The sequence below is a fragment of the Bombina bombina genome, chromosome 5, assembly GCF_027579735.1.
Source record: "Bombina bombina isolate aBomBom1 chromosome 5, aBomBom1.pri, whole genome shotgun sequence".
NCBI classification, from domain to species: Eukaryota; Metazoa; Chordata; class Amphibia; order Anura; family Bombinatoridae; genus Bombina; species Bombina bombina.
Genome location: NC_069503.1, coordinates 937,323,203 through 937,340,416, shown reverse-complemented (window position 1 = coordinate 937,340,416; position 17,214 = coordinate 937,323,203).

Here is a 17,214-nt window from a genome sequence, read left to right as displayed (position 1 = left end):
GCTAAAATAAATACAAATTTACCTGTAAAATAAATCCTAACCTAAGTTACAATTACACCTAACGCTACACTATCATTAAATTAATTAAATAAATTAATCCTATTTAAAACTAAATACTTACCTGTAAAATAAACCCTAATATAGCTACAATATAACTAATAGTTACATTGTAGCTATTTTAGGATTTATATTTATTTTACAGGCAACTTTGTATTTATTTTAACTAGGTAAAATAGCTATTAAATAGATATTTACTATTTAATAGCTACCTAGTTAAAATAATTACAAAATTACCTGTAAAATAAATCCTAACCTAAGTTACAATTAAACCTAACACTACACTATCATTAAATAAATTAAATAAATTAACTACAAGTACCTACAATTAAATACAATTAAATAAACTAAACTAAAGTACAAAAACAAACAAACACTAAATTACAAAAAATAAAAAAAATATTACAAGAATTTTAAACTAATTACACCTAATCTAAGCCCCCTAATAAAATAACAAAGCCCCCCAAAATAAAAAAATGCCCTACCCTATACTAAATTACAAAAGTTAACAGCTCTATTACCTTACCAGCCCTTAAAAGGGCCTTTTGCGGGGCATGCCCCAAAGAAAACAGCTCTTTTGCCTGTAAAAAAAAACTCAATGCCCCCCCACATTACAACCCACCACCCATATACCCCTACTCTAACCCAAACCCCCCTTAAATAAACCTAACACTACCCCCTGAAGATCTCCCTACCTTGAGTCGTGTTCACCCAGCGGGGCCGAAGTCTTCATCCGATGGGGCAGAAGAGGACATCCAGACCGGCAGAAGTCTTCATCCAAGCGGGGCAAGAAGAGGTCTTCCATCCATCAGAAGTCTTGATCCAGGCGGCATCTTCTATGTTCATCCATCCGGAGCGGAGCGGTAGCATCCTGAAAACATCCGACGCGGAGCATCCTCTTCTTTCTTGATCTGACGACTAAATGACTGTACCTTTAAGTGACGTCATCCAAGATGGCGTCCCTTGAATTCCGATTGGCTGATAGGATTCTATCAGCCAATCGGAATTAAGGTAGGAAAATCTGATTGGCTGATTCAATCAGCCAATCAGATTCAAGTTCAATCCGATTGGCTTATCCAATCAGCCAATCAGATTGACCTCGCATTCTATTGGCTGTTCCAATCAGCCAATAGAATGCGAGGTCAATCTGATTAGCTGTAATTAGTTTAAAATTGCCGGCCTGGATGTCCTCTTCTGCCCCATCGGATGAAGACTGCAGCCCGGCTGGGTGAACACGACTCAAGGTAGGGAGATCATCAGGGGGGTAGTGTTAGGTTTATTTAAGGGGGGTTTGGGTTAGAGTAGGGGTATGTGGGTGGTGGGTTGTAATGTTGGGGGTGGTATTGTGTGTTTTTTTTTACAGGCAAAAGAGCTGTTTTCTTTGGGGCATGCCCGCAAAAGGCCCTTTTAAGGGCTGGTAAGGTAATAGAGCTGTTAACTTTTGTAATTTAGTATAGGATAGGGCATTTTTTTATTTTGGGGGCTTTGTTATTTTATTAGGGGGCTTAGATTAGGTGTAATTAGTTTAAAATTCTTGTAATATTTTTTTATTTTTTGTAATTTAGTGTTTGTTTTTTTTGTAATTTAGTGTTTTGTTTTGTACTTTAGTTTAGTTTATTTAATTGTAGATAATTGTAGGTACTTGTAGTTAATTTATTTAATGATAGTGTAGTGTTAGGTTTAATTGTAACTTAGGTTAGGATTTATTTTACAGGTAATTTTGTAATTATTTTAACTAGGTAGCTATTAAATAGTCAATAACTATTTAATAGCTATTGTACCTAGTTAAAATAAATACAAAGTTGCCTGTAAAATAAATATAAATCCTAAGATAGCTACAATGTAACTATTAGTTATATTGTAGCTATATTAGGGTTTATTTTACAGGTAAGTATTTAGTTTTAAATAGGATTAATTTATTTAATTAATTTAATGATAGTGTAGTGTTAGGTGTTATTGTAACTTAGGTTAGGATTTATTTTACAGGTAAATTTGTATTTATTTTAGCTAGGTAGTTATTAAATAGTTATTAACTATTTAATAACTATTGTACCTAGTTAAAATAAATACAAAGTTGCCTGTAAAATAAAAATAAACCCTAAGATAGCTACAATGTAACTATTAGTTATATTGTAGCTAGCTTAGGGTTTATTTTACAGGTAAGTATTTAGTTTTAAATAGGATTAATTTATTTAATTATAGTAAATTTATTTTGTTTTATTTAAATTATATTTGTTAGGGGGTGTTAGGGTTAGACTTAGGTTTAAGGGTTAATAACCTTATTATAGTAGCGGCGACGTTGGGGGCGGGAGATTAGGGTTAATAATTGTAGGTAGGTGGCGGCGATGTTAGGGAGGGCAGATTAGGGGTTAATAAAATTTATTATAGTGTTTGCGAGGCGGGAGTGCGGCGGTTTAGGGGTTAATACATTTATTATAGTGGTGGCGATGTCCGGTCGGCAGATTAGGGATTAATACTTGTAGTTAGATTGCGGTGACGTTGGGGGGGCAGATTAGGGGTTAATAACTGTAATGTAGGGGTCGGCGATGTTAGGGACAGTAAATTAGGGGTTAATAGCTATAATGTAGGTGGCACTGATGTCCGGTCGGCAGATTAGGCGTTAATACTTGTAGTTAGATTGCAGCGACATTGGGGGGGGGGCAGATTAGGGGTTAATAACTATAATGTAGGGGTCGGCGATGTTAGGGACAGCAGATTAGGGGTTAATAGCTATAATGTAGGTGGCGGCAATGTCCGGTCGGCAGATTAGGGGTTAATACTTGTAGTTAGGTTGCGGCGACGTGGGGGGGGCAGATTAGGGGTTAATAACTATAATGTAGGGGTCGGCGATGTTAGGGACAGCAGATTAGGGGTTAATAGCTATAATGTAGGTGGCGGCGGTGTCCGGTCGGCAGATTAGGGGTTAAATAATTTTATTATAGGGTTTGCGATGTGGGGGGGCCTCGGTTTAGTGGTTCATAGGTAGTTTATGGGTGTTAGTGTACTTTGTAGCACTCAGTAGTTAAGACCTTTATATTCCGGTGTTAGCCCATAAAGCTCTTAACTACTGACTTTATTCGGTAGATTCGGATGGCCATGTATTACACTAGTACTATTTACACCTAATATACAGTACATAATACTAGTCTAATACACAGCATATCCCACTTAAAACATACCGAATTTCCGAATTTCGGAACCGAATCGAACCGAATAGAACCGAATTCAGCCGAATTTATTCGAATCCGAATAAATCCGAAACGAATTCATTCAAATTTTGCCGAATTCGAATCCATCCGAACCAAAATTCAAAAAGTCTGAATCGATCCGAACCGAAAACGAACTGAATTTTTTAGCCATGCACATATCTACTTCGAAACTCTGAGGATTGTTTTTTTCCCAGCAGGACAATGATCCATCCACACAGCCAGAACAATCAGGTGTGGATGGAGGGCCCCAAGATCAAGACCCTGTCATTGCCAGCCCAATCTCCAGACCTGAACCCCATTCAAAACCTCTGGGATCTGATCCACAGGAAGATGGATAGTCACAAACCATCAAACAAAGTATTGTCATAAAGTCATCCAGCAGCAAAGTGAAAGGGAGCATGCCAAGACACATGAAAGCTGTGAATGAAAATATTGATTTCTAAACTCTTGCTAAACTAAAACTTTTGTATTGTGTTATTTAAAAAAGAATATGAACATGTTTTCTTTGTCTGAAAACACTACATTTTGTTCTTTTGATTTTTTTAAATTTTCTGCAAATAAATGTGTATAAATGACTATTTCTGGAATGTTCTCAATAGTTACTCAAACACATACCTATAGATAGTAAAACCAGAGAAACTAATAATTTTGCAGTTGTCTCTTATTTTTTTCTAGAGCTGTATATTTGATCAATATATGCACATAGCCTATCGCATAGATAAATTAAGACACAAACAAAATAACATAATTTACGTAAGAATTTACTTGATAAATTCATTTCTTTCATATTGGCAAGAGTCCATGAGCTAGTGACGTATGGGATATACAATCCTACCAGGAGGGGCAAAGTTTCTCAAACCTCAAAATGCCTATAAATACACCCCTCACCACACCCACAATTCAGTTTAACAAATAGCCAAGTAGTGGGGTGATAAAGAAAGGAGTAAAAAAAAAAAAGCATCAACAAAGGAATTTAGAAATAATTGTGCTTTATACAAAAAATCATAACCACCATAAAAAGGGTGGGCCTCATGGACTCTTGCCAATATGAAAGAAATTAATTTATCAGGTAAATTCTTACATAAACTATGTTTTCTATGTTTCTTTAATGTAATTGGCAAGAGCCAATGAGCTAGTGACGTATGGGATATCAATACCCAAGATGTGGAACTCCACGCAAGAGTCACTAGAGAGGGAGGGATAAAATAAAAAACAGCCATTTTCCGCTGAAAAAATAATCCACAACCCAAATTATAAGTTTATTCTTTTAATAACAAGAAAAACTTAAAACATCAGCAGAAGAAACAAACTGAAACAGCTGCCTGAAGAACTTTTCTACCAAAAACTGCTTCTGAAGAAGCAAATACATCAAAATGGTAGAATTTAGTAAATGTATACCAGGAGGACCAAGTTGCCGCTTTGCAAATCTGATCAACTGAAGCTTCATTCTCAAAAGCCTCCAAATAAGCTTGATTAATCAAAAGTTTTAACCAAGAAGCCAAGGAAATAGCAGAAGCCTTCTGACCTTTCCTATGACCAGAAAATATAACAAATAGACTAGAAGTCTTCCTGAAATCTTTGGTAGCTTCAACATAATATTTCAAAGTTCTTACCACATCCAAAGAATGTAAGGATCTTTCCAAAGAATTCTTAGGATTAGGACACAAGGAAGGAACAACAATTTATCTACTAATGTTGTTAGAATTCACAACCTTAGGTAAAAATTTGAAATGAAGTCCGCAAAACCGCCTTATCCTGATGAAAAATCAGAAAAGGAGATTCACAAGAAAGAGCAGATAGCTCAGAAACTCTTTTAGCAGAAGAGATAGCCAAAAGGAACAACACTTTCCAAGAAAGTAGTTTAATGTCCAAAGAATGAATGGGCTCAAATGGAGGAGCCTGTAAGGCCTTCAAAACCAAATTAAGACTCCAAGGAGAAGAAATTGATTTAATGACAGGCTTAATACAAACTAAAGCCTGTACAAAACAGTAAATATCAGGAAGTTTAGCAATCTTTCTATAAAATAAAACAGAAAGAGGAGAGATTTGTCCCTTCAAGGAACTTGCATACAAACCTTTATCCAAACCATCCTGAAGAAACTGTAAAATTCTAGGAATTCTAAAAGAATGCCAAGAGAATTTATGAGAAGAATACCATGAAATATAAGTCTTCCAAACTCGATAACAAATATTTCTCGAGAAACCTCTATGACTTAGCACTAAGCGTCCAATTTCCATACCTTCAAATTTAATGATTTGAGATCCTGATGGAAAAATGGACCTTGAGACAGAAGGTCCGGCCTTAACGGAAGTGGCCAAGGTTGGCAACTGGACATCCGAACAAGATCCGCATACCAAAACCTGTGGGACCATGCTGGAGCCACCAGCAACACAAACGATTGTTCCATGATGATTTTGGAGATCACTCTTGGAAGAAGAACTAGAGGCAGAAAAATGTAAGCAGGTTGATAACACCATGGAAGTGTCAGTGCATCCACTGCTTCCGCCTGAACATCCCTGGACAGGTATCTGGGAAGTTTCTTGTTTAGATAAGAGGCCATCAGATCTACCTCTGGAAGACCCCACATCTGAACAATCTGAGAAAACACATCTGGATAGAGAGACCACTCTCCCGGATGTAAAGTCTGATGGCTGAGATAATCCGCTTCCCAATTGTCTACACCTGGGATATGCACCGCAGAGATTAGACAGGAGCTGGATTCCGCCCAAGCAAGTATCCGAGATACTTCTTTCATGGCTTGGGGACTGTGAGTCCCACCCTGATGATTGACGTATGCCAGAGTTGTGATATTGTCACAAATGAAGGTTCTCTCTTCAACAGAGGACAAAACTGAAGAGCTCTGAAAATTGCACGGAGTTCTAAAATATTGATTGGTAATCTCGCCTCTTGAGATTTCCAAACCCCTTGTGCTGTCAGAGATCCCCAAACAGCTTCCCAACCTGAAAGACTTGCATCTGTAGTTATCACAGTCCAGGTTGGCTGAACAAAAGAAGCCCCTTGAACTAAACGCTGGTGATTTAACTACCACATCAGAGAGTGTTGAACATTGGGATTTAAGGATATTAATTGTGATATCTTTGTATAATCCCTGCATCATTGATTCAGCATACAAAGCTGGAGAGGTCTCATGTGAAAACGAGCAAAAGGAATCGCGTCCGATGCTGCAGTCATGAGGCCTAAAATTTCCATGCACATAGCCACTGAAGGGAATGACTGAGACTGAAGGTGCCGACAGGCTGCAACCAATTTCAAACGTCTCTTGTCTGTTAGAGACAGTCATGGACACTGAATCTATCTGGAAACCTAAAATGGTGACCCTTGTCTGAGGAATCAAGAAACTTTTCGGTAAATTGATCCTCCAACCATGTTTTCGAAGAAACAACACTAGTTGATTTGTGTGAGATTCTGCAGAATGTAAAGACTGAGCTAGTACCAAGATATCGTCCAAATAAGGAAACACTGCAATACCCTGGTCTCTGATTACAGAGAGTAGGGCACCTAGACCCTTTGAAAAGATTCTTGGAGCTGTTGCTAGGCCAAATGGAAGAGTAACAAATTGGTAATGCTTGTCTAGAAAAGAGAATCTCAGGAACTGATAATGTTCTGGATGAATCGGAATATGAAGGTATGCATCCTGCAAGTCTATTGTGGACATATAATGTCCTCACTGAACAAAAGGCAGAATAGTCCTTATAGTCACCATCTTGAAAGTTGGTACTCTTACATAACGATTCAAAATTTTCAGATCCAGAACTGGTCTGAATGAATTTTCCTTCTTTGGGACAATGAATAGATTTGAATAAAACCCCATACCTTGATCCTGAAAAGGAACCGGCATGATTACCCCTGAAGACTCCAGGTCTGAAACACACTTCAGGAAAGCCTGAGCTTTTACTGGATTTGCTGGGATGCGTGAGAGAAAAAATCTTCTCACAGGAGGTCTTACTCTGAATCCTATTCGATACCCTTGAGAGACAATGCTCTGAATCCATTGATTTTGGACAGAATTTATCCAAATATCCTTGAAAAACCTTAATTTGCCCCCTAGCAGCTGAGCTGGAATGAGGGCCGCACCTTCATGCGGACTTAGGGGCTGACTTTGGTTTCTTAAATGGCTTGGATTTATTCCAATTTGAGGAAGGCTTCCAATTGGAAACAGATTCCTTGGGGAAAGGATTAGATGTTTGTTCCTTATTTTGACGAAAGGAACGAAAACGGTTAGAACCCTTAGATTTACCCTTAAGTTTTTTATCCTGAGGCAGAAAAACTCCTTTTCCCCCAGTAACAGTTTAAATAATAGAATCCAACTGAGAACCAAATATAGTAATCTAGACTTAGATGTCATATCAGCATTCCAAGATTTAAGCCACAAAGCTCTTCTAGCTAAAATAGCTAAAGACATGGATCTAACATCAATTTTGATAATATCAAAAATGGCATCACAATAAAATGATTAGCATATTGCAGTAAGCGAATAATGCTAGATCTGTCAGAATCCAATTCTTGTTGCGCTAATTTTCCAACCAAAAAGTTGATGCAGCCGCAACATCAGCCAAAGAAATTGCAGGTCTGAGAAGATGACCTGAATATAAATAGGCTTTCCTTAGATAAGATTCAAGCTTCCTATCTAAAGGATCCTTAAAGGAAGTACTATCTTCAATAGGAATAGTGGTACGTTTAGCAAGAGTAGAAATAGCCCTATAAACTTTGGGGACTTTTTCCCAAAACTCTATAGAAATTGCTGGTAAAGGATACAATTTTTAAACATTGACGAAGGAATAAAAGAAGTACCTGGCTTATTCCATTCCTTAGAAATCATATCAGAAATAGCATCAGGAATAGGAAAACCCTCTGAAGCAACCACAGGAGGTTTAAAAACAGCATTTAAATGTTTACTAGACTTAACGTCAAGAGGACTGGTTTCCTTAATATCCAAAGTAATTAACACTTTTTTTAATAAAGAACGAATATACTCCATTTTAAATAAATAAGTAGATTTGTCAGTGTCAATATCTGAGGAAGGATCTTCTGTAGCAGATATCCTCATCAGAGGAGGATAAATCATTATGTTGTCGGTCATTCGAAATTTCATCAACTGAATGAGAAGTTTTAAAAGACCTTTTACGTTTATTAGAAGGCGGAAATGCAGACAAAGCCTTCTGAATAGAATCAGTAACAAATTCTTTAAAATTCATAGGTATATCATGTACATTAGAAGTTGACGGAACTGCAGCTGGCAATGTACTATTACTGATGGATACATTATCTGCATGTAAAAGTTTATCATGACAACTATTAAAAATGACATTCGGAGATATAATTTCCACAATCTTACAACAAATGCAATTAGCTTTGGTAGAAACGATGTCAGGCAGCAAAGTTCCAACAGATACTTCTGAGGCAGGATCAGATTGAGACATCTTGCAAAATGTAAAAGAAAAAACAACATATAAAGCAAAATGATCAATTTCCTTATATGACAGTTTCAGGAATGGGAAAAAATGCAAATAGCAAAGCTCTCTGACATAGAGAAAGGCAAGAGGCAAACAGCAATGGGGTATCAAATTAATGAAAAATTTGGCGCCAAGTATGACACACAACGTAACTGAACATTTTTTGGCACCAACAATATCCGGAAATGACATACTTGCGTCACTAATAACGCAACCGTGTGTAAGGCTTCGGCTTCAACTACGACGCTGGAAATGACGAACTTGCGTCAACGGACGTACTTTTCGCGCCAAAAAATTATTGCGCCAAAAAATTACGCAATAAAGTCTAGCATTTGGCGCACCCGCGGGCCTAGTACTGCCCGCAATTTGCAAGAAAAAAAGTAGTCAATTGAAAAAAAGTCTAATCCCCAGGTAAGAAAAATATTTCTTAATATGTTTATTTTCCCTAAATATGAAACTGACCGTCTGCACAAGGAAATATATGAATCTGACTCATGGCAAATGTAAGTACAATACATATATTTAGAACTTTATATAAATGCATAAAGTGCCAAACCATAGCTGGGGTGTCTTAAGTAATAAAAAACATACTTACCGAAAAGACACCCATCCACATATAGCAGATAGCCAAACCAGTACTGAAACAGTTATCAGTAGAGGTAATGGTATATGAGAGTATATTGTCGATCTGAAAAGGGAGGTAGGAGATGAATCTCTACAACCGATAACAGAGAACCTATGAAATAGATCCCCGTTAGGAAGACCATTGCATTCAATAGGTGATACTCCCTTCACATCCCTCTGACATTCGCTGCAAATGTCCTCCTGCTCCCTTTCTATACCATGCAGCAGTAACAGTTAAAAAGTTATTTTAAAATGACTGTTGTTTCTGCTCACTTTGAAATGGCTGCTAAACTCCACACACTGATGACATCACAATCTGGGCTGCATTAAAGGCTTTACTAGTTACAAAAGAATCACAAATTGAATTCAACAGACTGTCAATGCTATTCAGTAGAGTGCATAAATGCAGCCCAGATCATGATGTCATCAGTGGGCAGAGCTTGGCAGCCATTTTAAACTGACCAGAAACAATAGTCATTTTAAATATAACTTTTTTTTACTGTTACTGCTGCATGATATAGAAAGGGTGCAGGGGGATATTTGCAGCCTTATCTAAAGTAAAACTTTAAGATGACTAAAGTGTAAACTGTCCCTTTAACTCTGAAAATTGTGGGTTTTCCAATTTTGAAAACTGGAAATGCCCATTGCCTAACTCTTACTAGAGGTTTTCAATGGCAAAATACTGCAGCTTTTGCTAACATAATGACCATAAAGAATAATTGTAGCAAAGACTGTGTTAATTTGTTTTGTAAATGTTTACACTTGGGTGATATGTTATCCTATAGCAAGGCAAAACAATGTGTTCCTTTAAATTGTGTTTTTCTCATGGATGTTCTGACTTTACCCTAAGGTGATTTTGATCCTGAACCAAACAAATAACATCAGGGCAAGAGTTATGATCTCAAGTTGGACATAAGTAGCTGCTTTAGTAATTTGCAGGAACACTTCTTTACAGAAAGAGTTTCATAGAATAGACTTTCAGTAAAGGTGGTAAAAACAAATACTGAAAAGAAATTCATTAATCCCTGGGATATGTATAATAATATGGGCAGACTCAATTGATACTTTTGTTATTAAAGACGGTCAAATTAAACAGGGAAATACTAGTACAAATTGTATTAAAACAAAATGGAAAGTTGCACAGGAAGAATTTGCATAATAAAAACCATTCACCCTTAGCGGTCACGTTGCAACTGGTGAATCTAGATAGGACTGCTGATTTGTACCAGGTGTACAAGGTGGGGCTCACTGATGTTATGCAGTTCTGTAGAATGTGTCTAGTTGTCAGAGGGTTTCTATGACAGCAGAGCAGGTGCCAAGCATGTCTTGCCATGGCAACATGCACCAGTTTACACATATGAGGTAATTATAAACATGCAGTAAAGCTGGTCATTGAAATGCTTGTCCCAATAATTCAATGTTGTACAAGTGTGTGTTTCCCTGAGAACCATATATTTCTCCTGTCTCTAACCCAGTTTTTAGGTCATTATTTCTTTTAATTTCTAATTAATATTTTGACCAGAGCCCTATCAGAGATTCTGCTGTACATCACTACATAATAATCTGTTGCTTTATAAACGTCATGGCAACCGTGTGGTATTCTGACTGCTGAACAACAAACTATTGAGATGCATAACTGTGGTAAACACCACTTAGAAAGCAATAAATTGTCAGGACCCTTTACATTCACTAATCACTTGCCATATTGTTAAATTAAGTGTTCAGCAAAATGCTCTGCTCATTAGACATATTCTCATTTTTTTAAAGGGATATTAAACCCAGAACTTTTCTTTCGTGATTCAGAAAAAAACATACAATTTTAATCAACTTTCCAATTTACTTCCTTTATCAAATTTGCTTTATTCTCTTGGTATCCTTTGTTGAAGGAACAGCAATGCACTACTAGCTGAACACGACAGGTGAGCCAATGAAAAAAGGCATGTATTTGCAAAGACCAATCAGTAGCTTCTACCCAGTAGTACATTGCTGCTTTGTGACCTATCTATGTATGGTTTTCAATAAAGAGAGAGAAGCAAGTTACATATCCATTTAAAGTTGTATTGGCTAAATAATTACATATTACTCAAAAATAGTATGTTTTTGCTGGTAATGTTGTTAATTTCTATTCCTATCAGAGTACACACTACTACCTTGTTTTAATTCCTATTGATTTATTATGTAATAACTGAATACATTTATTTTTTTAAAGAAACACCAGTGAGAATATAAAAGTCACAGAAAAAAAAAAAGAAAAAATCCAAAACAGACATGCAGGGGATACAGAGAGAAAACAATACTGTAATGACAGATAAACAATGATACAGACCAATTGTCAGACATCCCAACCTGCAAAAACTCATTTCAGGGAGGTGGTGTCACCCGCTACTGCGCCCCCCTAGTTATATATTGAACACCATGAAACCCTAAATAAGATAGGGACTTATTAAAGTAGCTTCCCACTAAAGTCACATAAAAAAGAAGCTTTATTGAATAACCACATAAAAACAAACCTATTTTCCAGTGATTGTATGCTTGTTGAATGCTTAAATATTTTAGAATACGAAGTTTAATTACGTGCAGTAAATAAAGTAGTATTTGTGTTTTATTTTATTAAAACCAGGGGGGCTTTTTGGTTACTGATGCATGCTTTGAGGGTTCTATAACGTCCTAGCAACTAAAGGCATTCCTTAAAGAAGCACTTTTCCGTATTTGGGCCACATTGGATCATGGTACTTACTTGGAGTTTCAGGGAGATTGCATTCCATTTGCTGGCATCAGGGAGCCGCTATTACAATCAGGGAGACTCCCTGAACTTCAGGGAGAGTTGGGATGTCTGAATTGTGTTCAGAGGGTTTTCACCAAGGAATGCTATATTCCCATATTACTGTACAAAAGTTTTAATGACATGGTTCCATGGTTTTATGTGTTTTAGGAATATTAAACGTTATGCAATTATAATTAAAAAAACAAAAACAATGTTTAATTAGGTGTAGTAAAAACGGTTGCAATTTGTTTTCATTGTTTATTTTGTCCCCATTTCCTGTAATTTAACTTTAAAAATTGTGGACTTTCAAATTTCCAGTTTCTTCAAAGTAAAATGGGCACTGCTATGTTGAAACCTAGGTTTCCCCTTGTCTCTCTGTGGCTGTGGGGAAACTCTTCTCAATAGTTTCTTTAAAGGGACACTAAACCCACATTTTTTCTTTTGTGATTCAGATAGAGCATGCAATTTTAAGCAACTTTCTAATTTACTCCTATTAGCAAATGTTCTTCATTCTCTTGGTATCTTTATTTGAAAAGCAAGAATGTAAGTTTAGATGCCGGACCATTTTTGGTGAACAACCTGAGTTGTTCTTGCTGATTGGTGGATAAATTCATATCCCATTAAGGTGCAAATCAAGATGGGGTGTGACCAAGCCGAGCTCAGAGATGGCCGCATAGACTCTGAGCCCCAGGTGGATGCAGTCAATTTAGCTAAAAATCTGGAGCAAACAGGGCCGAAAATTACCCTAAGCAGCAGCTTAAATCAGAGGGAGCCACCGCTGACAACTTTTAGACCTTGAAAGCGAGGAGAGGGTCGCGCACCCGCTTCCAGCAAGAAGCTAAGGGGACAAGTGCTGCTGGGAGACGACATCGGCAGTGGCACAGGTAATTGCAAGAAAGCTTGCCTTAGGCAGAGAGACCCTAACATACCAGCGACTTGGTCACAAACAAACCACCATAAAGATGCGCCACAAATAAATTTTGGCCGCGAGTAAACAGGCCCAAACAATCAGAGGGGGAATTTAACCCTGCAAGGTGGATTAAATTAAGCTCCGGCAGTGGAGCATTACCGCAAAGATTGAACTTTCTAGAGCCACAGATAGACTTTAGAGAGAGGAATTAAAAACCCTAATATATGTGACAAAGGATCCATTTCGAAACGGAGCAGGATAGGCCGCAGGACTACAATGATGGCTCCTATACTGTGACGCATCAAAAATTAGAACACTACATGGGGACTTGACGGCTCCACTAACGACCTAATAAGTAAAGGTATGAGGTTATATAATAAAAGTGAGTTCAGATAAAACGTTAAAAAAACTGTAATGGACCACTGAGACCTCTCCTTGAGATATTCTCCAAAAGCATTAACAGTCATTACAGAAACATTATTGACAGTCATTTATATTTCCCTATCTATATTTTTAAGCTAATTGGGACACTACTAATATAAGCTGAATAAAAACAAAATATATCATACAATGTCTGCTAGAAAACCCTCAAAAGACAAACATAATAAAGCATCCTCCATGAATACATTTTTTAAAACCATCCAAAGCTGCTAAAATGGCTTAACAAATGGATATAGAGAATGAGGAAGAGTAAGATTCAGATTCAACACCCACAAACCTAGAAACGGACAGAACACCAGTGACCAAGACTGATCTAAAAAAACTTTGAAAACTTTGGAACAAAATTAACTGTATGCATGCAGCAGTAACATCTAGTCTGACAGAAATCAAATTAGGAGGACGAATAGAAACTTTGGAAGAACATACAGAGTTAGTCTCAGAAGATCTGGCAGATGTTTCACAGACTAACTTCACTCAACAACAAATGATGACTGAGATGCAAGATAAACTAGAGGACTTAGAGGAGTAGAAGGAGTAATATTAGATTAAGGGGAGTCCCAGAGTCCATTACAAATAAAGATATACTTTCTTATCTTCAACAATTGTTCAGAGCCAGAACGGGAGATAACGGAAACTCCGATTTCACCATTGAGAGAGCCCATAGGGCTTTGAAAGCAAACCCCAAAGGAGATGCACCTCCATGGGACATAATAGTTAAAATGCTCTTGTTTCAAGACAAGGAGCAGATAATGGCAGCTTCAAGAAATAATCCTACATTCAAGTTCCAGGGCTCGGTAGTACAGTTCTACCAGGATCTATGCCTGAGAACTTTAGAAAGGCGAAGCTCATTACGTCCTCTCACACAACTACTGAGAAAGCAACACATTCAGTTCAGTTTCCCTTTGCACTATACATTCTAAAGGATAATCTGACGATCACCATTAGTGAGGCAGAAGCTATTCCAGATGTATATCAACAATTGAACATTGAGACCCCACAACTTTCCAGCGGGGATACTGCAGAAACAACCTCGGACCCACCAACTGCACTAAGGACAAGTAATCTCCCGAAATGGAATTTAGTAAATAGAAGACATCCTAGAATTAAATGAATATTGACTATCAGGAGGGAGAAACAGAAAGGACTTCAATGTGAATTAATTTTGAAAAAAAATGGTACACACAAGCTTGGGTGCAAAGACACCCAAACCTAAGTATCCTTTTGTACTACTTCATACCTTTAAAATGCTTCGGATATTAAAAAAGGTGTATATTATATTTGAATGTAGAATCAAAGTTATAATAGTTTATAATATTATCAAAGTTACTTTATCCTGTTTACAATGGCCTTGATTGTCATGTTTGATGATATGCAGTAGAGGCTAGTTATTGCTCCCTAGATACTATTACACCTTTAAAAAGTAGCAACAGCATCACAAACCCCAGATAGAGATGCTGAAATACACCATAGCTCTATAGATCCAAGAACAGAGAAAAAACGAAGTCCCTGATTCAGCTAAGATAAAAGTTCATATTTATTCAATCCAGCGTAAAAACAGCATGAGCATTATGAAAAAAATTATACAGGCTGCACAGGGTAGTGAGTCTAACGCGTTTCAGCTCCGCAGAGCTGTAATCATAGACTTTGCACACTGGAGCATCACAAGGACGCTACTGACAGGATACCCACCACAGCAGCGACTCCATTGAGGAGAGTCTTTCGTGAAGAGAGGATAGCGACTGGTTCTCTGGGTGAGTTCCCCGCTTCTATAGTGGGGTGGTACCACTTTTTCCTCCGTTTACATTTAACTGCTTGAATCCTGGTGCCTGTTGTTTCTGGTGTGCATACACTGTGTGAGACTTTACAGGGTCTCATCCACACGAACTGTGGTGTTTTCTGCTATTAGACTGTCGGCTTGCCACTATTGTGCCCCACATTGCACCACCTCTCCATATAAGTCTCAATATTACCTGTAGTGGGTTATAATAATGTGTCTTTGAACTGTGACCATAGCTCTATAACCTTATTTAAGGGACTATGGTTACTATTTTTTGTTTATATGTACACAATTTGTTCTCTGGTTCATGTTTTATTGTTTCAAATTAATTTAATCTCGCATAACGTGAGAGGGCTGAATTCGGGTGTCAAACGCAGGGTAGCCATGACCCAATATACTTCTCTTAAGGCTAACATTCTATTCCTCCAGGAAACTCATTTCCCTGAAGATCACATAACCAAATATTGGTCTAAACATTTTACATATCATTACCACTCTACAACAGCCACAAACAAAAGAGGAGTTTCTATCCTTATTCACTCTAATTTAAATTTTACACATGAATTAAATTTAGCAGATGACGAAGGAAGGTATTTGATTCTTAGGGGTCAAATTAACAACACTGATGTCACTCTCTGCAATATATATGTGTCTAATGAGAAGCAAGAAAGGTTTTTTAAACATATATCTTACCTGTTAACGCATTGGTCCCAGGGCAGAATTATTTTGGCAGGGGACTTTAATATCAATATAACTACTATATCCCCACCCAAATGTGGCTCCCTTTCCAACAAATTGATGCAGCACAACCGTAACATTAAAATGATTTGAGAACACCTCTCATCTCATTCCCTAATAGACACATGGCAGACTCTATATGGAGATACCACAGACATCACATTCTACTCAGCAGCACACAAAACATACATAAGGATAGATTTTATCTATGTTAGTCAGTTCCTCCAATCATTGTTAATATCCTCCACAATACATACATGTGTTTGGTCTGACCACTCCATGATATCACTATTGAAAGATGGTATCCAAGATTTTAAGAGAGAAAAATCGTGGACATACAATCCACAAAATTTTTAACATCGCCCTGCTCATGACCAGATTGAATAACATTTAAGAGAATACTGGAATATTGATATTGATACCACCTTGAACCCACTTAAAATTTGAGCAGCACACAAAGTTTACCTATGAGGCTTACTAATACAAACCAAAGCAAGATACACTAAACAATGACAGACTCAAGTATCTCAATTACATCAGGAAATAACCAAGCTAGAGAAAACACACAAACTAACTAAAAAAAATGCAACTTTATGCATTCTCCAAACAAAATGACAAATGTTGGCAAATATATTAAACACAAATGCAACTAAAGCAATACAAAGACTGTAGTCTTAGCACATAAACTACAAGAAAGAAACAGATATTTAGCTATCCCTTATATCCAAAAGACAGATGGTAAATTGACCTCCTCACCACAAGAAATAGTACATGAGTTTGCCCAATACTATGGAAAATTATATGACGGAAACAAGACTTCTCAATCTACAGACATGGCTTTAATAACCAATAACTTTCTAACATAGGCACATATACCCAAACTAACAGAAAAAGTTAAGGAGTCCCTTAATGCTCCTATATTCCTGATGGAAGTTACACAAGTTATCAAAGTATTGAAAATTGGCAAAGCAGCAGGGCCAGATGGTTTCCCTGGAATTTATTATAAACTCTTCAAAACAATACTGATAACCCATCTTACCAAATTCTGTAATCATATACTAGAGGGCAATGAGATTCCACCTGAACTGTTAAGTGCAAGAATTGTAGTAATTCCCAAGCCAGGCAAAAACACTAAATGTACTAGTTATCGCCCCATCTCCTTAATAAATAAGGATCTTAAAATCTTTACTAAGATCTTAGCTAACCATCTAAAAACCAT